This window comes from Fukomys damarensis, unplaced genomic scaffold (assembly GCF_012274545.1).
Source record: "Fukomys damarensis isolate Sample0158 unplaced genomic scaffold, DMR_v1.0_HiC HiC_scaffold_30, whole genome shotgun sequence".
Classification (NCBI taxonomy): Eukaryota; Metazoa; Chordata; class Mammalia; order Rodentia; family Bathyergidae; genus Fukomys; species Fukomys damarensis.
Genome location: NW_022900942.1, coordinates 3,337,210 through 3,357,831, shown reverse-complemented (window position 1 = coordinate 3,357,831; position 20,622 = coordinate 3,337,210). Strand labels below are relative to the sequence as shown.

General features: G+C 35.5%; 1 pseudogene; it reads left to right on the top strand.

The window, feature by feature from the left end:
- Positions 1 to 18,456: 18,456 nt before the first annotated feature.
- Positions 18,457 to 19,413, top strand: LOC104851112 (annotated as a pseudogene).
- Positions 19,414 to 20,622: the final 1,209 nt, after the last annotated feature.

Below are 20,622 nucleotides of genomic sequence, written 5' to 3'. Positions count from 1 at the left end.
AAAATTTTGAAAATAATGAAAGCAGTAACTAGCACACAAGACTCTTTATATGTAATAAATTCATATATTTGCATACAAAGTATTCCCATGTGGTATCTGAAACCTTTAGCCATATTGGTCCATTGTGAAAACCCTATTCTCAAGAACTCTTTCATTATAAGTTTATCCATTATCCATGTTGTTCTATTCACTCCTACTCTGCATTCTAGTTTACAAAGTTGGAACATAAGAGCTCATAACTATATGATCCCAGTAAAATACTCTTATCTCTTACAGAATGAGTACATGATATTATTAAAGGAAAACTAATGAGCATTAAAATTACCTTATTCTTAAAAATGGCACAAATTCCTTTTCATAAGTTGTTTATAATTACTATAATATCCAGGTGTGCATTTTCTGAGCCTTAAAGTTAAATGTTCATAGTCAAAATACATAGGGTTGAGCCAGTTATCTCCCAGGAAGTTTTCATCATTATTTAGTTTTCTGATGTTCATTTTTCAAGGATTTTAGATCTGCTGCAGTGTTTATTGTTTATAAATGATATAATATGTAACTCCTGTCCTCATGTATGGTGAACTCGTTTGAATAAGCAAGTTCAAATGCATGTGTATAATTTTATGACATAATAATTATGGATGTGGCAAAAGTGCATAGTATGCTTGTCAATGATTAGGAATAGTAAGCTATAAGAAGCATATTTGACATTTTAAAATTTAGACAGCTTTATTTTAGTCACTTCCTACAATATCATTACATATCTACTATGTAAAATAGTGCTTTGCTCTTTTTCTTTATCCCATATTCTATAGTTGCATGGTAATATGCTTAATTATTTTTCTAATCATAAACCATCTTATGGCCAGTAGAACAATTAGACTTGGTCTTCACCAAAAGGCTGAGAAGCAATTTATTTTTTTAGTACTAGGGATCAAACTTGAGACCTTTTCTTGCAAGGCAGGCAGCAGAACCACTGAGATAATTCCCCGATCCCAACCAGTAGAAGAATTAGAAACAAGAAAAATTCCAAAGCTCAGGCTAACTTCAAACCTTGATAATTCTAATTGACAGAGTGTTCACTTTTCTTAGTTACCTGGAACAAAACTCAACACTTTGTTTTGTCGTACCACACTGGAGTTAAATTGTGAAACAAGGCAAACAGGGGTACCTCAGATATTGTTAACACACCTGCAACTCGCCTACAAAATAAAAACTACACAAAATAGTGTAAACATACCTGCAAGTAATGTAATTCCCTCTTATCTGTAAAGTGGGAATAAAAATCACCTATCTTATATAGTTGGTGTAAGAAAGTGTTTGAAAGTATTTTACTTGAATCTCTGGTGACTCTAATATATATATACCTTTAACTTGTAATGTGTATAAATATCCAGACATTCTAGACTCAGACCAATAAATTTATCAGATTACCTATATATTGAGTCTTTTTGTTACTTCCTTACCCTAGAGTTGAGGATCACTGCTTTAGACTATTTCCTTACATTCAGAAAATGCTGTATTAATGTTACTTCTCTATAGCTTGATATTTAAAAGTTCATTAATTTTTCCATAATAACTAATATTTTTAGAAATTTGAAACATTATCTATGAAATTTGAATTGTTGGTATCTCTTTGTAATTCTATTTTATTACACACCTATGTTTCAAGAAATTTGTTGTCATGCATTTCATGAGTAGATTTTCCTGCCAATGTTTTCAGATCAATATTGATTTATGGATCCACAGGTTTTTTTTAGAAACTTACCTAAAAAGTATCTAAACCTTATGTAAGTTGTGTATAAAACAAAACTTATTGCCTCTGATAGAGAATCTTCACACACAAGATGTCTTCATTAACTCATGAAAACCATTACCTGGAGACATTTTATATAAATTCTGTTTATTATTATGACATCTATTTAAAATTCTTCTGCCTCTCTTCCCATCAAACACATTGAGATGTGTATACAGTATAGTATATTGGTGGGAAGTACTTCGATTTCAAAAAAAAACTTTTAAAATTTTACTATTTTTTCCAGAAAACATGTCTTAGTCACTTACAAACTCTTGTTCTTGAGGTAAAGCTTCAAAATCTGTCCAGTAATTAACTCTGTAAGATGATTCACAATGAAATTTTATCATCTTAGAGAAATAGCACATACATTTTGCTGCAGTGAATGAGACTCAGCCCTGGAATGGAACTCAGGAAATTAACAGTTTAGTGTTGTGTCACTGACCTGCTGCACCATGCACGATGTGTGTGAGTCTGTCCTCCTCTCAGTGCTCACAGTGCTTGAGGAAAATAAAGTGAACAGCACCCATCTTCCTGTGTGAGGCAACTAAAGGAAGTTTGGGATACGAGTAGGCAGTCATTGTAAGTCTTTGTTTTTAAAATAATGAATTACAACATGATGTCAGTAGGAACTTTACAGATGAGTACGGCAACTCCAGAGCCTGCAGTGATATGAAGTTCTATAATATATCTTACAGTGAGGCATCCTTTGAGTTGCTCCCTTCTCTTTGCCTTTTTAAACCTATTATGAGTGTCTCTGATGTGAATAACAGATATAGATACAATAAAATATATTACAGGGACCACATATCCATGACAGAGAGAAAGACAGCTATTTTTTTCTCTTCATCTATGGATCAGTTGTGAAGGGAAATAACATGAAGGTGAGAATATGCCAAATGTCTTCACATCATGCTGAATAAGGACAAGCATTTTGGCCTGAGGAAGTGTCTATTCAATGTTCAACAGATATTTTTTTATACCTCCTCTTGCCGGACAAATCTTAGGCTCTAGGGAATCAGATGAAAGGACTGTATATGATTCTCTCCAAACATATGCATATAAATACACAGACACAAGTAAAATGTCCTGATGCAGAATAGGAAAAGAGTAACTTAATTCACAGGAAACAATTGCTATAAAGATTATCCTTATAATTAATTATAATGATGACTAAATTTTATTTTGCTCTAATTTAATGTATGTCAACCCCATATTGGAACACTCCATAGCTGCATAATCTTTTGTGCTACTGTTGCATGTAGAAATAAACACTGATGACAATGCTATCTCAGAGATTTTAAAAACTTTGGCTTCTCCACAGAAACAAGAAATAGAATTGAAAGAATCAAAAATTAAATTGACAGATGCTGTCCAATGCACTTAATTTTTTTCATTGTTTCCCAACCCACAAAAAAATGGGAGCAATTATTCAGAGGTCTTAACCATGAGGGGCATGTGAATTACATTTTTAACTCATATCCTAAATGTAAATAAAAGGGAGGCTTGACATAGCTCATATGAATTTGTGTGAAGAATGAAACTGCAAGAGAATCTTGCAGTGGTGAGGGAAAGGTAATCTCAATTATCAAGTGTACATTCTATGATCTTTGCCTGCTCATCTTTGTATCTGTCCATCATCTGGTGAATGTAGGAAGTGCTACCGACTGCTCTGGGATCTATCAGGAAACCCCTTAAAAAAGGACTGACATGAGCAAGGGTCTCTTCCTGGAGTGACAGGGAAGTGACACAGTTGGTAGTGTTGTTAAGGTGACAACTTGCCAGGATTACTCTTCACTTGCTGCCCTATGTCGCTAATCACAGCCCAATTCAAAGTGACTTAATATTTTTCTGCTAAATAGCTTATTGGAGATTTCATTAAAATGAAGTCCTCTCCATTTTCTTTAAGCAGTAACAGTGTGGACACTTACAATTGCAGGAAGACAAAGCACATGAATGAAACCAGCTGCATAGAACACATTCGTCAGTGCTTGGAGTATAGCAAAAACCTCAAATCAAGTTAGTAAATGTTACTCTCCTACACTTCAACATCTTTATTATCATCTTCTTACTCCTTTTGGAGAATTTAAGAAGCATTGCAGGAGGACACATTTTTTCTGAGTGAGACTTCAATATGGAGTAGAAATGGGATGTGTAGAAAGCAAATTTGAAAGAATAATTCTGCTTTCCTCATAAAAGCAAACAGTATAAAATTTCCATTCCTCATAATTGATACATATATTTTTCACATTTGTGCCTTCCCATCTGGCTACCTTGTCATGTTTGTCCTTATGATGATGAAGCAACACTTCAAGGATTCTTCCCACATCAATGAATGTAAATAATCTGTACTTACTGGGTGATGCCATTTCTCTCTGCTGGGTAATAGTTAAGGACACCAGATCCAAAGACCTTGCTGTGTCTGCTGCAAAATGAAGCCTCAGTCTCTGTCTTCAATACTGAAATGACTCAAAGTCAGATAGGAGCTTCCTGATGCAGACAGCCATGGAGGCTGTGACAGAGGCATGGGACTCACTAGGCTGAAGTCATCGAACTGAAGGGTTGGAGGCAGAAGCTCATTATTGACTACTATATAACTTGTACGTTCAATGCACAGGCACATAAATAACCACAATGGTCCATTCCATCCCAATCTCTAAGGACTAACCTAATGGAAGAAGGAGATCATAGGAAAATAAATGTTCACAGAGTTTCTTCCTTTACTCAGGTAAACCTGGTGTGTACTAATCACTTATGTCATTTATGTATTGTTTCTAAATGTCCGTCTACATTTATTTCATTTTGTAACCATGCAAACTTACAAAAAACTCACAATTTAACCACATTAAGTGAGCATTACAGTGATTTTACTTACATTCACATTGTTTTGGAACACTAGACATCATATAAATTCAGTATATTTTTATTTTCAAAACAGAAAATTTATACTGGATTTTGAAAGGACTCTTCATTTTGTCTTTTTGTTTGTGTTTCTTTTTTCTCCTATCATCTCAAATTGATTCTAAATGAGGGAGATGTTGTTTGACAGTAACAGCATGGGAATCTGAGCTATTGCTCATACCAAGATACACTAGATTTTCTAGTTCTCAAGGTTATTTCATAAGGTTTAGTTACTTATTTGGTTTTATAATAAATCTTTGCCAATCTTCCTGTACTTTCTTCAGTGTTCCACGTCAACTCCTTTCTCCTTTTCTTTTTACTTATTTCCCTTCTCATACACTCTCAAATGCCTCATCTTCCTTCCTACTTTTGAGTTACACCAATGCTGTCATGCTGTCAACACAATGTGTTATTTTTTCTTTGTCATCCTTCACTCTTTCATCTTGTATCGATTTTTAGTAAGAGCTGGATTAGCAGATCTTTCATTTTGTCAGCTCTTATGATGATTTAATTTGTAACAGTTGCAAAAGGTAGAAGTCCTTAAATTTATGTACTTAAAAAAACGGTTTTACCATTGGTAATGTGAGGAAAATAATTACTTTAAATGTTTTCTTTTGCTATTCTAGGTTTCTTATGATTCCAAATGAATTTTTGGATTATTTTCTCTAGTTCGGTGAAATATACTGTTGGAATTTCAGTTGACATTGCATTGAATCTGTGTAGCAGTTTTTGTAGTATAGCCATTTTCACTCTGTTGATTCAGGAGCAGGGGATATCTTTCCATTTCCTTATATCTTCTTGGATCTCTTTTTTTTTCAGAGTGCTGTAGTTTTCAGAGTAGAGTTCTTTTGCTTCCTTCATTAGATTGATTCCTAGATACTTCATTTTTTAAGATGCTATTGTGAAAGGAATTGTTTCCCTAATTTCTCTCTCAGTGAGTCTGTTATTTGTGTACAAGAAGGCTATTGATTTTTGAGTGCTGACCTTGTATCCAGCTACTCTGATAAAAGTGTCAATTAAGTCTAGCTGTCTTTTGGTGGAATTTTTTTGGGTCTTCAATGTAGAGAATCATATTGTCAGCAAATAATGACAATTTAACTTCTTCCTTTCCTATCTTTATTGCTTTAATTTCTTTCTCTTGTTTAATTGTTGTGGCTAATGTTTCCAGAATTATATTGAAGAGGAGTGGTGATAGTGGACATCCTTGTCTTGTTCCTGATTTTAACATGAAAAAGGTTTTCATTTTTTGGCCATTTGATACCATGCTGGCTATTGTGTTTTTATAGAGAGCCTTTATTAAGTTGAGATATAGGCCATCTATTCCAACTTTTTGCAGTGTTTATATCATGAATGGTTTTTGAACTTCGTCAAATGTTTTTTCTGCATCTATTGACGGGATCATATGGTCTTTGTCCTTGACTCTGTTAATATAGCATATTACATTCACTGATTTATGTATGTTGAACGATGGTTGCATCCTTGGAATAAATCTAACTTGCTCAGGGTGTATGATCTTCTTGATGACACTCTGTACTCTGTTTGCCAGTATGTTATTAAGGATTTTTGCATCTATTTTCATTACAGAGATTGGCATGTAGTTCTCTTTTTTAGTTGGGTCTTTCCCTGGTTTGGGAATCAAAATAACACTTCCTTCCAGAAATGAATTTGGAAGTATTGCTTCCCTTTCACTTTCATTGAAAGGTTTAAAGAGTAGTGGCAGTAGTTCTTCTCTAAATGTCTTGTAAAATTCAGCAGTGAATCCCTCAGGAGCTGTGCTTTTCTTCATTGGTACACTTTTAATTACATTTTCAATTTCACTCATTGTAATTAGGGTATTTAGAATTCTTTTATCTTCTTCATTCAACTTTTGTAATTCATAAGTATCTAGAAATCTGTCAATTTCTTCTGTGTTTTCTCTTTTATTAGAGTACAGGTTCTCAAAATAGGTATTGATGATTCTCTGGATTTCTGATGAATCTGTTATGACTTCACCTTTCTCATTCCTAATTGCATGGATCCGAGCCTTTTCTTTCCTTTTTTTGACAAGATTAGCTAAGGGTTTATAGATTTTATTTATTATTTCAAAATAACAACTCTTTGATTAATTGATTTTTTGTATCGTTTTCTTTGCATTAATTTCTGCTCTAATCTTTATAATTTTCTCTCTTGTAAGAGTTTAGATTTTCTTGCTCTTCTTTTTCTAGGAGTCTAAGTTTCATCATTAGCTTGCTTATTTGAGCTCTCTATTCCTAGTGTTGGCATTCAATGCTATGAATTTTCCATGTAGAACTACTTTCATTGTATGCCATAGATTCCTTTATGTTTTATGGGTGTCATCATTTATTTGTAAAAAGTGTCTAATTTCTTCTTTGATTTCCTCTGCGACCCATTGATTGTTCAGGAGAGTGTTCAATTTCCATGTGTTTGTGAAGTTCATATGGTTCCTCATCCTATTGATTGATCTCCAGCTTAATTACACTATGGTCTGATAATATACAGGGGATAAGTTTGATTCCTTTGCATTTATTCAAACCTGTTCTATGGGCTAGTATGTCATCTATCTCAGAGAATGACCCATGTGCAGCCAAAAAGAATGTATATTTACATTTTTGGTGTGCAACACTCTATAGATGTCTATTAAGTCCATGTGTTCTAAAGCTTGGTTCAGTTCTAGTATTTTGTTAATTTTTTGCCTAGATGATCTGTCTGTTTGTGAGAGTGGGGTGTATAGGTCCTCCACTACAATTGTGTTTGTGATATTTGGTTTTTCATGTTACTTAATATTTGTTTAATATAGTTGGGGGCATTAATATTTGGAGAATATGTGTTTATAATTGTCATCTCTTCATCTTGAATTGTTCCCCTTACAAGGATAAGTGGTGTTCTTTGTCTCTCTTATTCAGTTTGGGTTTGAAATTACTTTGTCTGTGAATAAAATAACTATCCCTGCTTTTTTTCTAGGGTTATGTCACATGGAGAACTGTTTTCCATTCTTTCCCTTTCAATCTATGGACTTCTTTTTGCACTAGGTTTGTTTCTTGTATACAACATATTGTTGTTTTGCTTCTTAAACCATTCTGCCAGTCTACTTCTCTTGAATGGTGAATTTAGGTCATTGACATTGATGGTTTTAACTGATATGTACTGACTTGTTATTGTCATGTTATTGCCCTTTTGTTGACTTTATTTTCCCCCCTTTCTTCAGTTTCTTGCCTTGCCCTTTTGAGTTGTTCTGTTGGGCATCATGATGTTGTGACCTTCATTGTCTTTTACTAGGATATTGTTTAGAATTCCTTGTAGTGCTTGTTTGGTATAAATTTCCCAGGTGTTCTTTGTCATGAAAGTGTTTCATTGCCCGATCTATTTTAAAAGAGTTTTGCAGGATACATCAGTCTAGGTTGGAGCTTGTTTTCTTTTAGGACTTGAAATACCTCACTCCAGGCTCTCCTTGACCTGAGGGCTCTCCTGACCTGATGGGCTTTCCTTTGCATGTGGTTTGTTTTTTTTCTCTTACTGCTTGTAGTATTTTGTTCTTCTGTTGGATTTATGGGATCCTGATTATTATATGTCTAGGTGTAGATTTTTTTTGATCATGGCTAATTGGAGTCCCATATGCCTGACTTATCTGTATGTTAAATTCTTCCTCTCTCTGAAGTTTTCTGTCTTTAATTCTGTGAACAGCTTTTTAAAGTCATTTGCATTTTCTCCTGCTACTTCAGGGACTCCTATCAGTCTTATGTTATTCTTCCTTGCATCGTCTAGGAGTAATTGGATCAATTTCTCATGATCTCTTACTAATTCTAAGAGACCTCACTTTTCATGGTTACTGACTGCAGTCTTATCTTCTGTATCTGAAATTCTATCTTCACATTCATCTATCCTGCTGGGAAAACTTTCAATCGAGTTTTTAATCTTCTGGATATCTGTTTGAATCTGTTTCATGGATTCCATTTCTTTCCTATTTTGGGCATTCATTGTTTCCATTTCTTTCTTATGGTGGCCTTCATGTCTTTTATCATGGTGCTGTACTCATCTATTTTTTTGTCAGTTTCTGTTCTGGAGTCTCTAATCCTGACTTTCATTGTGCTTACCATCTCTGTAGTTATCTGGGAAATTATTTTTGTTTTGAATTTTTCTAGAGCCTGATTGATCTGTTTTGTTAATCCCTGTGCTATGATTTTGGGGTGTCCTGGTGGTTCCCTGTCAGACTTTACAACCTCATTTGCCCTATAGTTTGCCATTTGTGAACTGGAAGTCTGACTTTGTGTCTTGCTTAAGTGTTTCCTCAATTTTAGTTTTGTTGTTGTGTTGTCCTTGGTTTAATTCCTGGGTTATTACTTCAATCTTCCTGATATAGTTATGCTTTAGCTTTTGAGTCTCTAATGACTGTTAAACATTCTCATTTTCATAATATCATAAAGGACAACTCATTAAATCAATCACAATCCTTTATCCTATTTGATACAAGCAGCAACACAATAGGATCAAGCACAACTGACAAATTGACCATTTGTGGTAGTCATTAATCTATCACCTTTAAGCCATGTGAATTAAATCAAATTCAAGGAGCAGCCCAAAATATGTTTGCAGTGAATAAACTCTTCGATATAGAATCTTTACCCTTTAGGATGGGGGCTTAGAGTGAGTTAGGATGAGAGGAGTAGATCATTAAAAGAATTGGAAAAAGTCTCAAGTGAAGCCAGTGGACACCAGATGAGCACACAAATTTAAGGAAACTGTTGAAGACAAGAGTGAAAGACAAATTGCAAGAATAAGCACAATACTATAACAATTTAACGGTGACAGGGGCTCACTTTCCTTTAAAACTATTGACCCTAGAGTGAAGGAAAATGAGTGAAGAGAAGAAAATAAGGAAAGAAGAAAAAACAATAAAAGAAGAAATCTGAGTTAGGGCAGGAACAGTAACAGCAAGGGAGATGAAGAATAATATGGGGGAATAAGAGACTGAGTTGGAAAAAGAAAGAATTTGCAGAGGGGAATGAGGAAAAGAAAGAAGAAAAAGAATTTGAAGGGCCTCTTTCAGACTATATCTCTTCTGTCACAATAGACAATGTATGTAGCGATGTGCAGAGACCTCAGTCCATTGGTCTCAGCTAGACAATGGCTGACCCCTGAGATTCAGGCTGAATTCAGGCTGTGAGGCCCAAGTTGAGCGCCCTGAACTCCTGCAGGATTGAACTCTGCAAGGTTCTACTACAGGTTACCTCTGCCCTTTTTCTGAAGGTATTCAAAGTTCTGACGGAGCATGGTGATCACTCCAACTTACCAACTATGGAGATCTGATGTGCCTTTATTGCAGTTGATCACTTCTGTTCTATCTTCTGGAGTTTAGGAAAATGAACTTTATGACCACCTGTGCCTTTGTAGAGTGGATCCGAGAACTGGCACAATCAAGAGGCCAGTTGGCTTGAGGCAGGCTGAGTGAGGACGGGATCCCTCTATGATGGCTGTCCAGGACCTCCATCTTCCATCTTCCATTGGATGCAAGCTAGTGTGAGGGCAGGCTGAGGGCATCTTTTGCTGCTTAATTAATTCAATAATTTTAATTTTCCTGTTCTAAAGTTCACTGATTTTTCCTTCTACTTGATAGAGTTTGCTATGAACATTCTATCAAATATGTCAATTTAAATTGTATTCCTGAACTTCAGAATTTCTTTTTAATAAGTTATATTTATGTTATCATTATTGTTTTGTTCGTGAATCATTTTTCTGACTTTGTTTCCTGTCTGTATTCTCTATCTTACTGACCACCTTTCAGATGTCTATTTTTATTCTCATTTTATAATATTCAGTATCAAATCCAGGGCTTTTGAGCTGAGCTACATCTTGCTAAATCACTAAGTTGCCTAGACTGGCTATGAACTTGTGATTCTTCTACTTCAGGCTCGCAGAGTGCTTGGATACACTTATATGCCACTGCACTAAGACCAGGTGGTCATTTTGAATTTATTTTTGTATAAGCCATTGTTCTCCTCTTTTCTTTCTTTCTTTCTTTTTTGGTTCTGGGAATTGAAGTTGGGAACTTGCACTTTCAAAGAAGGCAGCAAAACTATTGATTCAGATCCCCAATCCCATGCTCTCCATGTTTTAAAGAATAACTTCATTGTCAGTTGCTATAGATTTCATTTTTTCCTTGGGTCATATTTCCCTTTTTCTTAGCATGATCTGTTTTCTTTGTTGAGATTTGGGAATATAGAAAACATCTATCTATTTCAGTTTTTAAATTAAATTCTTTGCTACAATTATACTATTTATGTTTTATAACTAATATGGAATGACTTTAGTTTAATAATGCAGGTTGCATGATCAAACATTATAGATGTCTCAACACATGCACACTGCCTTTCATATTTATCTCTATACTACTGAATTTGGTGTCTTCTCAGAGTTTCCTCTGTCACTTATCTGCATGCAGGTGAACAGCAAACATTCTTCCATATCCACTTTGATTAAGAATGTAATAAACTTCTTTTTGAATCAAGTAAATTAATCCTCCAATTTTTTTTCTTCAACACACATCTATACATGTGATGATTAATACAATATTTCAAGAGATTGCTATTAATAAACAAACCAATTTATCCATGTGAGAGAAATTATAAGCAGAAAACATTAATAGTGGTATTGTCAGGACTGATTTAGCTCAGCAGCATAGTGCCTACCTGGCAAGCATGATGATCCTGAGTTTGATTTCTGATACGAAAAAATAAAAAATAGCATTTTTTATTATTATCATTAGCAGTACTCGAGATTGAACCCCGGGCTTTCACACTGAACTACATCTCCAGCTCTTTTTTAATTTTAATTTTGAGGCAAAATCTTGCTAAACTTGTGATCAGGGTTTAAACTTGTGATCATCTTGTCTCAGCCTCCCTGAGTGCTGTGATTATAGGCATTGTGGTATCACACCCAATTAGCATCACTCACATTTTATTAAAGTATTCAAAAGCTGAGATTACAAATAAATCTCAAGAAAATATATTCTGGAGTGAATTGATTTCCTTCTTTGGAAAAGAAACAGAATCAAAGAGGAAATGTGGGCTTGGAATGGTTATGGGTTGCATGATTTCAGTGGAGGGGCTGCTTTTGTATAGCAGACAGCAGAGCATCTCATAGCACTGTACCACTAGGAGCAATTCCAGGAGAAGCTAGGAGATGCCTGTAGACATGCCCAGTCTCAGGAAATTCTATCCAGTTGTTGATTTGTCTCAAGGAAATGTTTGTTGAGTTGTTGATGGGTGTGCTGAATTGAGAACTATGTTGAAAAGTAGAAAGATATTACTTTAATGTGCTTTAAGCTCAGAGTTCTGGCAGAAGATGAGAGGGGCAACAGCTAAGCTTCTCCCAGTGCAGCATGGTTCTCATGGGGCCCCCTGGTTCTCATGCCCTTTTGTAATCCCCACCCATTGAGTGCAATGAATCTAGTGATTCTTCTCCACAAAGAGAATGTTGAAGAAGTGAGGGGAGGTAATTTCTAGAAATAGAATGAAAAACACAGGGTTTCTACTGTGGAAGAGTGTGAATATTTTTCATAAAAATTGAAAACAGGGCTACAGAAGAATGATTGGTCTGTTGGAGAGACAATTGCACTCCAATGTTTTTTGCAGAACTATTTACAAACACTTAAGAGTATATCCTCAATATGTATCCATTTTCCTATGAATGACTCTAATGTCTCATTCTTTATGGCTGAGTAGTATTCCATTTTATAGAAAAACCACATCTTCTTTATCCAGTTTGCAACAGATGGGCAGATGGGCTATTTCCAAGTTTTAGCTATTAAAAACTGTGCCACTATAAACACTGGTGTGCATATATCTCTGTGGTATGATTCTTTTAAATCTTTTGGAAAGATACCCAGCAGAGGGATGGCTGGGTTAAATGGAACCTCTAGACCTAGCTCTTTGCTGTATCTCCATATTGATTTCCATAGTGGTTGCAACAGTCTGCACTACCACCAACAGTGGAGAACGGTTCCTTTCTCCCCACAGGCGAACATTTGTTATTGGTTGATTTCTTGATAGCACCCATTTTTTGTGGGGTGAGGTGGAATCTCAGTGTTGTTTTCATCTGCATCTCTTGAATGACCAGTGACGTGGACATTAAGAACTGGAGACAATATAAATTCCCATCTATGTGTGAATGGGTGAAAAATAATTGGGTGAGGGACTATACGCAGTGGAATACTATTTAGTCATAAAAAGAAATCACTGTGTCATGTGGGATAACAAGGACTTATCTCAGAATTGTTATGTTAAGTAAAAGTCAGACTCAGAAAACAAATACCACATGACATCATTCTTACAAGGAAGGTAAAAAGTTGATCTCATAGAAGTTGAGCACAGGAATCCACAGAGGTTGTAGAAAGTAGCACAGAGGAGGTAAGGAGAAAAACATGGTATATTTTGATCAGAGCAAAATGGTCACTTAGGTTTTCAACAATTCTTGATGTTTGTGAACAGTCCTGTGTGAAACACAGAGTGCAGATGTACTCTATTGCGCAGTTTAGTGGCTGTGGATAATGAAAATATACTCTGTATGGGTGTTTTAAAAAGCTAGAAGCAAATGTTTAGAATGGTTTTACCAATCACAAAGAAGAAATAAATATTTGAAAAGATAGATATATTTATCCTGATTTAGACATTATATAATGTACACTTCTATCAAAACATTGTATTGTAACCATAAATATGCATAGTTTTATGTATCAGTTAAAAATAAAGAAAATAATTAAAATCTATTTTAAAATATGGCCTTTTTTGTTGCCTCTGGAATATTTAAGCAAAATATATAAATAAATATGTAACAAATATCAAATAAATATTCATCAATTACTTTATAATTTTTCAATGTAATTCCATTGGAGAAAAAGAACTGAAGAGATCAAGCTAGTAAAAACTCTCCATAAGTTTCCAACATGTATAATGCCTACAGCAAGGGTAAAGGAAATTAAGTAAGTTCTTAGAAATACTGAGAAATAAAAACAGTATGAGATTTTCCTAATTCTACAGTTCCTCATTAATACATAAAATAGATTGACAAATATCAAATCCTATTTTGAGTGAATTAAAAAAATCAGTCTGAGTTGTTTCCATCTCTCCTTTCCCCACCTTTTTCATTTCTGTGACATTAGCTTGCTACGTAACCAAGCCCAGCTTCAACTGTTTTCCTGCTTCAGCCCCCCAAGAGATGGTAGTAAATGCATGTACTACCATGCTCATCTGTAGTCTGAGTTTTATGTCATGATCCTACAATTTGAAGGTAAGAAGTAAGAAGTGTTAGGTGAATTTCCTCCTGAACAGTTTCCATGTATACATAGATTCTGTGTACAAATCCTCAGAAATTGAAATAACATATCTATGCTAATTAGGAGCTGTGTGCACTGATCCTCCAAGGTCATACAACTGAGATCATTAGCCAGCACCTCCAGACCTTTTCTTTTCCAGTTCCAGTGCAGTGGCTCCATATCAATATCTTTTGCCCTCAGGGGCCCCTGCATCAAATTGGGTCTATGTTATTTCAAATCCTGCATGCAGAGCCTGAGCTTTAACACATAGCAGACAGGAGAGGAGCAGCAGGTCCACTCTTCTTGGTAATGACCCATACGATATCTAGCCCAGTCCAGTAAGTGCTAAGATAGATGGTGGAAGAGGGAGGGACTGTCAGGAGCAATGTTTCTTCATTATGTGGACAAACATATTATTGGAACAGACTGATGGGAAGATAAGAGTCTCAGTTCAGAAAGCTACATGTGCTTTGTTTCTGGGGTAGGGGTCTAGGGATTCTCATTCATACTTGTAATCTTCTCTCACCCTGTATCTCCTGTAGGAACCTCCTTTGTGCTACAGTTCAATAGATCTTGCTATCATGGGCAGGATTCACATGAAATGCTTATAACTGGGTTAGGAAGGCTGGGTCTGAAACCTGACTTCATGTGATTCCATTTGTAAATAAGAGTGTTCATGATTAAGAAAATAAAGTGAAGTGGTATTACAATGGAATACAATGTAAAAAACAAAACAAAACAAACAAAACTCTCCCAAAAACCACAAAAGTCATTTCACATAAAGGACATTTCCTATGACTGTATGAGGTTAGTACAATGACATATAAAAATCTAAAAATTCAGAAGTGTTTCTTAAAATATTATTGTTTATATATCGATAGATTCTTGTACACTAACACTGCATATGTTATCAATGATGCTTTGTGGTTATGAAAGCATTCATCAAAAATTGAAGTCCACCAAAGCCAAAGCTAGAAGTTATGTATTCTTATGTCTTGTGTTTAGATTTTCTCCCAAAGCCTCATGTGGTTATGGGAGGGATTTTTTCAGAGGTGGCTGGACCTAAAGTGTGTGATTCTGGAACTCACAAGGTGCAATGCTAGGATTGAGGGCACTAGGGTTGAGGGTGTTTTGTGCTATCTGCCCTTGGAAGCTTGGATATTATATAAGGGATAAAAGGAGCTGTGGTCATTTCTTGTTGCTTTTCCATGAATGGTTTCTCCTCTGCAATGCCACCCTGCATTGGAGCTAGCCCACTGTGGCCTCAAATATTTACAAACTGGGAGCTAAATAAAACTTTCTCCCTTTAACTTTGGGTGTTGGATATTTTGTCTCAATAATAATCTCTGTGGTTTGAGCCCTTAAGGCCCTTAAGGCCATGTTCTGTGCCTCCAGACCTTCAGTCCAGTGTGAACCACACCTTTGTATCTTCCTCCATAATATTCTGGATCAGAAGACTCCTATCTGGCTTTCATTCATGTCTGATATGAGGACAGATCCTGTTTCTTCATTGGTCACCAAGACATTGGATCTGAAGACACTTGTTATGTCTCAGCAGAGTAGCAGTGGAGACCAGTAAGTGCTGAGGGAAATGATGGATGGAGCCAGTGTGAACCACACCTTTGTATCTTCCTCCATAATATTCTGGATCAGAAGACTCCTATCTGGCTTTCATTCATGTCTGATATGAGGACAGATCCTGTTTCTTCATTGGTCACCAAGACATTGGATCTGAAGACACTTGTTATGTCTCAGCAGAGTAGCAGTGGAGACCAGTAAGTGCTGAGGGAAATGATGGATGGAGGAATGACCATCTATCACAGAAATCTCAAATGGAGACTTAAAGTCTGGTCTTGCTTTCCTTCATACACTGGAAATTGGAAAGAGTTTAAAGTGTATCTGCAGTTAAGACCACTGCCCCTTTGCTTGTTTAGGGTACTTTACCCACAATCTGAAAATTTAATTGATTTCTTTTGAGTCCAGGTGTTATCTCTTGAACATAGGAAAATTTGTTAGGATTTCTAATCCCATTATTACATCTGAGTGGAATTCTAGTTCCTACAATTGCCCTGAGTATGAATGAAACAGATAATGAAGGTTCTCTATGAGGTTAACATGTGATGAGTATAAAATCAGAGGAAATAGAATTTAGTTATTCAGGATGATAAAATTATCTTCACATCATTCAAATAAATGATCTTGTGACTTGAAATTATTGTTTTGCTATTTCTGGAGCATTGTAGTTTAATTTGTCCTCATATTTAGTACCTGCTATGTAATTTGAAAGAAATGGCTGTCTCTCATATCTGATTCACAGAGTACATGTTTGGCAGTGAAGAGGAATTAAAAGTAATGTGTATTAAAACATGAACGTACCATTTGTTTTATTCACAAATACTGATCACAACCAATGTGGCTTCAACACACTTGGTAGTTTTCTTGTTACATGTACATCCTTTTCAAGGATATCCTATAGCATTAAAAGCAAGATAAATAGCACTGTTTTGTGTGTATACCATGGACATACAGGCTCCATAATTCCATTTAATTGCATTGATTACATTCAATTATTCAAAGACCATGGCAGAGATGTTCACGAGTATATAGAAAGAAAAAGAGAAATGAAGAGAAGTAGCCAGGCAAGCTTTACTTTTGGAGCTGAGACACATCAGACACACTTTAATTTTTCACGCCATTCCAAGGCTTCAGAGGGCAACTTGGCAATTGTATGCACCAATAATTGTGTGCACCACTTCTTGTCAGACATGTCAATTAGAATGGTTTAATTTAATCAGAATAGCTGAATATTTGAAAAGCCTCCAGTTTGATCTAGGAAATTGCACTAGTGTATGCATGTAACTATTTTTGTTGTTTCCTTTTTTACTTTGTGCTAATGTGGATTGATCATACGGTCTTGTACATGGCAGACAAATGATCCATCATCCTATTATACCCCACTACTTGGAATTTTCAAAAGTTTTTAAAAAACAGATACATAAGTAAACAGTTATTGTTGCTGTATTATAATAGAAAAAACTGGCAAATGTGATTGTTATTTCCTGTACTTTCCTCTTTTGCATTGCTTCCAAATTATATCATAGTGCGAGCTGACAAAATAATGACCTCCAGTTTCCTTCAGGTAGCTGAAGAAAGAGTCTTACAATCCATGTTTCAGGAAAGATTTATTTTAAAGTCTATATTCCATGCATAGGAGGAAGGTCATGTCTCAAAGTTTGGCATTGGAGCTAATCATGGTGCTAAAGTTCTTCACTTTCAGAGAGATGATTTGTGATCAAGAAAACAATAAATGAGCATTTCCAAGTTAATTAAGAATGTAATTTCAGAAAAGAAAAGAAAAAAAACATGTGTCTGTCTTCTCAGAACAAATCTTATTAATATATGGGCTTGACAAAAATAAAACTGTAGAAGAAAAAAAATTAAAAAGTGTTTCTTAACATTTCATTACTCTGGGGGTAAGTGCTGTAGAATGACTACAAGGTTACCTACCCAGCTCTGCTTTATTTTTAAAATTTGAGTCAGGTTTTGCTAAATCTGTTTACCAGATTTGTTTCAAACTTTCAATGCTCCTGCTTCAGCCTCCCAGAATGCTGGGATTATGGGCATGTGCCCCCATGCCTAGCTATGTTCTGTTACTCTTTGATCATTGACTGGTGTGATGTACACTAATGCCACATTTGTGGTTAGTGATATGATTATGTGTGTTCAAAGAAATAAAGTTTATAAAATTTTCACAAAGTCCAAGGATACGAACTGTACATGAAATATTCCATAAAAGACAAACAGTTTGAGTGAAGACTTACTTGCATGAAAGAGAAAACAGGAATCCAAGAATGATGAAAAATTCCTGGAAGATATCAGGCACAAACCTTTATTTACCAATGAACCATCACATGAGTTTATTGTCCAGATGATGCAGTACTAATTTTAGTACTTATAAATATTCTAAGTATAGGTATATTCTACTTTGGTTTTGGATAAGCATAAATTTGAATGCTTTTTTTTTTTTTTGGTACCAGGGATTGAACTCAGGTCCTTGCGCTTGCAAGGCAGGCCACCGAACCACTGAGCTAAATCCTCAGCCCTTGAATGCTTCTTAATGGCCATGATAATTTTTCTGAAAGGGGACAGGCTATTATTTACTGTTCATTTTAAAAAGAGGAGGCTATATTTTGCTGTGATCATGGACTTCTTAGTTGCTGAAATTTTTGGCTATATCTCCAAAGTTGAATATCTCCAAAGTATGTGGTATGGAAGGATGTGAATAAAACAAAGACCAACAATGAAAAAGTTACCAAGGGAATTTGTTTTATTGCAGTTGAGAAATATTTCTGAAGGTGTATGAACTCCAAGTGCAAGTAATTTGTTTGAATACATGAATTAAAAATACAAAACAAAATATAATATATTTGTTTATGTGCATCTTTTCTTCCAACTGTTTTTCTTCTAAAGATGTTCAAGCAACATAGAAGCAGAAAATCTAACACAGGTCCCTGAATTGCATCTCTTGGGCTTCTCAGAGGATCCAGACTTGCAGCCTGTCCTCTTTGGTCTGTTCCTGTCCATTTACCTGGTCACAGTGCTTGGGAACCTGCTCATCATCCTGGCTGTCAGCTCTGACTCCCTCCTCCACACTCCCATGTACTTCTTCCTCTTCAACCTGTCCTTGGCCGACATTGGTTTCACTTCCACTACAGTCCCAAAGATGATTGTGGATATCATAACTCACAGCAGGGTCATCTCCTATGCCGGCTGCCTGACACAGATGTCTCTATTTATTATTTTTGGAAGTATGGATGACATGCTTCTGACTGTGATGGCCTATGATAGGTTTGTGGCCATCTGTCACCCCCTGTAGTATCCCGTCATTATGAATCCTTGCCATTGTGGCTTCTTAGTTGTGCTGTCTTTTTTGTTTAGCCTCTTGGACTGTCAGCTCCACAATTTGATTGTTCTACAATTTACCTACTTCAAGGATGTGCTCATTGCCAATTTCTTCTGTAACCCTGCTCAACTCCTTAATCTTGACTGTACTGACAATTTCTCAAGTAACATTTTAAAGTATATTGCTGGTGTGTTATTTGGATTTTTTCCTATCTCAGGGATATTTTTATCTTACTATAAAATTATTTCTTCCATTCTGAGAATCCCATCACCAGGAGGGAAATATAAAGCTTTCTCCACCTGTGGGTCTCACCTCTCAGTTGTTTGTTTATTTTATGGAACAAGCTTTGGTGTGTACTTTGGTTCAGCTTTATCACAATCTCCCACATCTTGTTTGGTGGCCTCAGTCATTTACACCTTGATCACCCCAATGCTAAATCCATTCATCGACAGCCTGAGGAATAGGGACATCAAAAGTAGCTTGGGTAGGATCTACAGTAGAAAATTCTAATCTTAGGACCTCAAGTATCCAATATAAATATAGAGTAAACAAGACAGAAAAATTAAACATCTGTACCTGTACATTCTGCTTTTCTGATCACACTGTTTTTGTATTCCATGATTTTAAATTATCATCACATATTTATTATAGTGAAATAGTGATAGTATTTGAGAATGGGAAATATTGGGGCTTTTAATAAGTACAAAGTTTTAGTTTGTGAAGATGAACAATTTCTGTAAGTGCAGTTTGGTGGTGGATGTATGAGTATAATTCATGCCACTGAGATCTGTCCTTGATAGTGATGAATATCATCAATTTTTAATTAAAAATTTTGCCACAATTGAAATGGATACAAAAAATCCCCCAGGTAAATCTTGAAAAGAAGCAAAAGAAATGAACATGTAAGTAAGCTACCTTCTGATTCTAGGAAGAACTCCCAAATTTAGTGTAGATTTATGTTCCCTTCTTCTCCCATTAATATTAGAGTCCTTAGAGTTTGTGATGGATCAATTTGGTTGATTGTGGGCTCTATGCTTTGAGTCTCCAAGGTCATATAATAGTTAATATTCAGTCCATGCCTCCAGAATATGTTTGATGGCTCCAGTCCTGCAGGCACCATACCTGTGTGTCTTGCTACTATGGTTGTCTGTGTCCAAAAGCTGTGGTATGAGACTGCATTGTGCAAATCTATTTTGAGGAAAGAGCATGGGTTTTCATTGGGAAATAGGTAGAGAAGGGATAATGAATTTTTATCATGTCATTCTTTTACCTTGCCAATAAAACAATAGCATAGTTTATTGGTGCTCTATATGTTTCTTTTTCAATGCAAGGATCTTATTCTTTTACTATAAAATTATTTCTTCTATTCTGATAATCCGATAAAAAATGGGAAATACAGTGGTCCTTTGACTTATGAACTAGATTGGTTCTGAGGGCTGGTTTTAACTCAAATTGGTTGAAACTCAATATAGCTGAGATCTGAGAGTTTACATGGGTAAATGCTATCTATATGTTTCTTTTTCAATGCAAGGATCTTATTCTTTTACTATAAAATTATTTCTTCTATTCTGATAATCCGATAAAAAATGGGAAATACAGTGGTCCTTTGACTTATGAACTAGATTGGTTCTGAGGGCTGGTTTTAACTCAAATTGGTTGAAACTCAATATAGCTGAGATCTGAGAGTTTACATGGGTAAATGCTATAGAGATAAAGAGA